At 36.9% G+C, this 4,143-nt stretch overlaps 1 non-coding gene across 1 annotated transcript; it reads right to left on the bottom strand.

Moving 5' to 3' along the window:
• Window positions 1–2,693: 2,693 nt before the first annotated feature.
• Window positions 2,694–2,766, bottom strand: TRNAV-AAC (transfer RNA valine (anticodon AAC)). Its single transcript has one exon. It is a non-coding gene; the product is annotated as a tRNA-Val (tRNA).
• Window positions 2,767–4,143: the final 1,377 nt, after the last annotated feature.

The following is a 4,143-nucleotide window of genomic DNA, read 5'->3' as shown; positions in this document are numbered from 1 at the left end:
AGATTGAGCAGAAATAAGACCGAGTATATGTGTTGCAAAGTGAATGGCAGCCAGGAGACAGATCTGGAACTGGGAGGAAATGTCATCAGGAAGGTCAGTGATTTTAGATACTTAGGTTTAACAATGAAAGAGGATGGTGAGGCTGAGAAGGAAGTGGGATGCAAGATGGAGGAACTGGAGAGAGAGAGATGGCTGGAGTGCTATGTGATAAGACGGTGCCGATCAATCTAAAAGGCAAAATTTACAGGACAGTAGTGAGACCAACTATGATGTATGCTTTGGAAACTGTGGCCCTGAGGAAAAATAACATCAGGAGGATGGAAGTAGCAGAGATGAGAATGCTTAGGTGGATGTGCAGCGTGACCAGAAAGGATCATCTGAGAAATCATTATGTAAGGGGAACGGTGAAAGTTACGAACTTAGGAGCAAAGATACAGGAGGCAAGGTTGAGATGCTTTGGTCATGTGACGAGGAGGGAGGAAGAGTATGTGGGAAGAAATGTCATGCAGATGGATGTGCAGAAGAAGAGGAAGCGCGGAGGACCAAAGAAGAGAAGCAGGGAGATGGTGGAGGACTTGAGGATGAAGAACTTGGATGTGGCTACAGCCCAAAACAGGAAGTTGTGGAGGAGACCCAACACAAACAGCGACCCTACTTAAGTGGGTAAAGCTGGAGAAGAAGAGGTAGTAGTTGTAGTAGAAGTATAAATATGTGGTAATGATAATAATATTATTCGTAACACCTCCAAGAAGCCCGAGGACTCATTGCCGGAGAACACCCACTGTACAACTCTCCTTCACCGCCACTACACCGAACCTCTACTACCAATCATCTACATCAACGCCATCTACAGCCTACCACCACCACCACAGTTAATATTTTTTGTCTGTAAATTGTATGTGTTCTGAAGGGTCGATTTGTCTGTACGCGGGAGAAAAAACTTGCTACCACCGTATGAGATCAGCTAACTCACCTTCGATTGAGAAAGTCCACATAAAGATTCCTCCCCTCACCACGAGAATTGAACTTAGGCCTTTTTTAATCGAAGGGCACAACGTACGTCGTTCTTCCAATTGCGCTACAGAGTCTGTAACACCAACGTCATCTATCGCCCATCACCACCACCACTAGTATTTTCACAATCACAAACATCCATGCCCACGTCGGGATTCGAACCCGCAGCCTTTTGGATGGAGAGCGGATACGCTAATCACTCGGCCAACAAGGCCGACAGATAATAACAAATAATAATCAATAATAATAAATATTGGGACGTGACATCAGGGAGAGTTATCTACAATTCCGTGACATTTTGTTTCTGCAGGGGGCCAAAAGTCCTAATAACTATTGGTTCCCCTTCAAACATATGTTAAGGTAACTTTTAATTTAATATACATTTTTTTTTATTTCCGTTATTTTGAGAATGATGACATCATTCTTAAACAGTTCGAATTCTATAGTTAGAAAATACTCAATTTACAGACAAAAAAAGTAATGTTGGTGGTCGTGATCGACGGTAGGTGGCGCTGATAGTAATTGTGTGTAGTGGGAGAATTAAGCAGTAGGGGAGACGATTAGATTGTGTAGCGAAGTGGAGCAGAGTATCCTCCCGCGATGTGTCCTTGGAGATGTCACGTAATAATAATAATAATAACAATAATAATAAAAGAAAAAAATTAAACTAATGCTTTTCATGGCCGTCATTATCATTGATATGGTTAATGCTTTGTTTATCTTAGACCAGGGGTCACCAAACTTCTTTGACCATCGACCTCTTCAAGAGTTTTCTTTGCTTTTTATCGACCCCATCTATTTTACTATTACGTAATTATGACAGGACAAACAAAAAAAAGTTGGCTTAACGTCAAAGGGATACGTTTTTGTTTTTGACGTCCTTATTAACATTACATATTTGATAGGAGGGATAAATAATATACAAAATATAAAATTTAATTTAGATAACAAAATGATAATAATACAATCTTCCTATAGGTATATATAGGATGTACCACGGACATCCATTTATTGGTAAATACGTCATTTTGGCCTACATGATTGGCCTCCGTAACTATTTCCATGACCTTGCTCCATCTCACAGGTCCTATTCATGTCACTGTTCCCACGTTTCACTCTTATTGCGTTGTCATTCAGGATGGAGGTAATCCAAGTTAACCGAATTAAATATTACCCGTACAATGATGTCTTATATTTTTCTATCGACCCCTGAGTCCGAATCGACCCCTAACAATAGTATATCGACCCCTGGGGGTCGATATCGACCACTTTGGCGACCACTGTCTTAAACAAATGATTTGACGCTTATGGTTGTTCAGTGGCGCCGTCTGTTAATAACTATTTGAACTGTATAACTGTATCCAAACGAGAAACAGTGTGAAATTTATATTTGTCAGTTTGATGATAATGAGAAATTTTACTTATGTTTATTCTGGGAAATTTCCGAAAAAAAACTATCATTAAATAATGATAATTTAAATACGACGGTGGAGAGAAAGATAGGAAATCATAATAAAAAAATTATGATACTGTATTAGAGTTCGTGATTTAGCAGTTGAAAATGCATGTGCAATCGAGACTATTTCTTAACAATGAGAAATGCGAAATTACAAAAGAATTGCATACAAATTTTTTTATTAGTATAAACAAAAAATTTAAAAGAAAAAAAAAAAAAACATTGTGCCTGCCAGGGCTCGAACCTGGGACCTTCCGCGTGTTAGGCGGATGTGATAACCACTACACCACAGGCACCACTTGAGTGTTTAATCTCCTTCTTACTATACTAAAATGCAAGAAATGACTGGATGGCATTTTGTTGGTGCATATAAGCATTTTCTAGAGTCAAGATTCATCAAAGGAGATAGAACAATACCAATTAATGTAGCAGAAATGATACCTCTCATCTTCTTAAATTGATTCAATGTCTATACACTTATTACTTCATCGGGCAACGCATTTCACTCACCATGCAAACAAAAAAACATCTCTCTCTCTCTCTTGTGATTCACTTGTGAACCTTTAACAGGGCTCGGCTCTCTCATAGCAACTAAATCTGTGCGTGGTAGTGCAGATGCAATTCGATCAAAGCCACGTACAATACAATAACAGCCTCTTCATATTTATTTGTCAACATTCTTCTTATTCCTATAGTAGCATTTTTTTTTTGTTCTGTTTTCATCACTTTTGCCATGACCTTTGAACTTCAACTCTCTCTCAACCAATATCCAAAAATGCTTTGCTTCCTCCACCTCTTGTTAATACAACATCACCACCAACGTGATTCATTTCAGATTAATATAATTATGTATTTTAAAAAAAATTTCTAACTTCCCGTATTCAAAATAACAGTGAAATTTTCTAAATTGAAATTATAAAAGCAATAATAATAATATTATTATTAAAATTAATATATTCATAATACGATGAGATGAGAATACATTCGGAGTATATATTTGGGATCATCTTAAGTAAAGTCATTTCAAATCAATCAATGAAAGATTATGTCTGAATATATTGTCATGTCTGTAATTAAACTTGAATATTTTACGTTTATGCATTTTTAATGAGAAAATGATCGTTAGTGACTTTTTAATGACAAGATATTCTTCTGGATCCCACTCCATATCTCTCATTACAAAACAGATTCAGTAGGTCTGATCATCACGCACAGGGGAAGTAAAAAAGAAGTTTTTCTAGTAGTTTGTCTTATAAATTCGGAAGGAGAGAATTAAAAAAAAAAAAAACCGCTTTATTTGCATGTTTATTGCTGACAATACCCAACTATGAATGCAAATACGTGGAGATTTATGTTAAGCTTATAAATAAATAAATCTTATTCATATGTATTTTATTTCCAAAGACAATACAAGAAGTTCTTATTTAATTATTTATTATTTTATTTCTTATCAGTCCACTGATATTTATTTTGATATCAGTGGACAGATTCCAGATTCCAGCCATATCCGTCACTGATGCTGAGGTCATGGCTATCGATGATTCTGAAGGCATTGAAGGGGGGGGGGACAGAAAAAACCCTGCCATCTCGTGAACCTAAATCTTAATTTTTATTACTGAAATAAGAGCCAACAGGCTTCACTTCGGCGAAGTAAAATTATTCAAAATTAAGTG

This window comes from Typopeltis vanoorti, chromosome 1, assembly GCF_054136105.1.
Source record: "Typopeltis vanoorti isolate ZY-2024b chromosome 1, IOZ_Tvanoo_1.0, whole genome shotgun sequence".
Lineage (NCBI taxonomy): Eukaryota > Metazoa > Arthropoda > Arachnida > Uropygi > Thelyphonidae > Typopeltis > Typopeltis vanoorti.
Note: the sequence above shows the minus strand (reverse complement) of the source record. Positions and strands in the feature narration are given on the sequence as shown.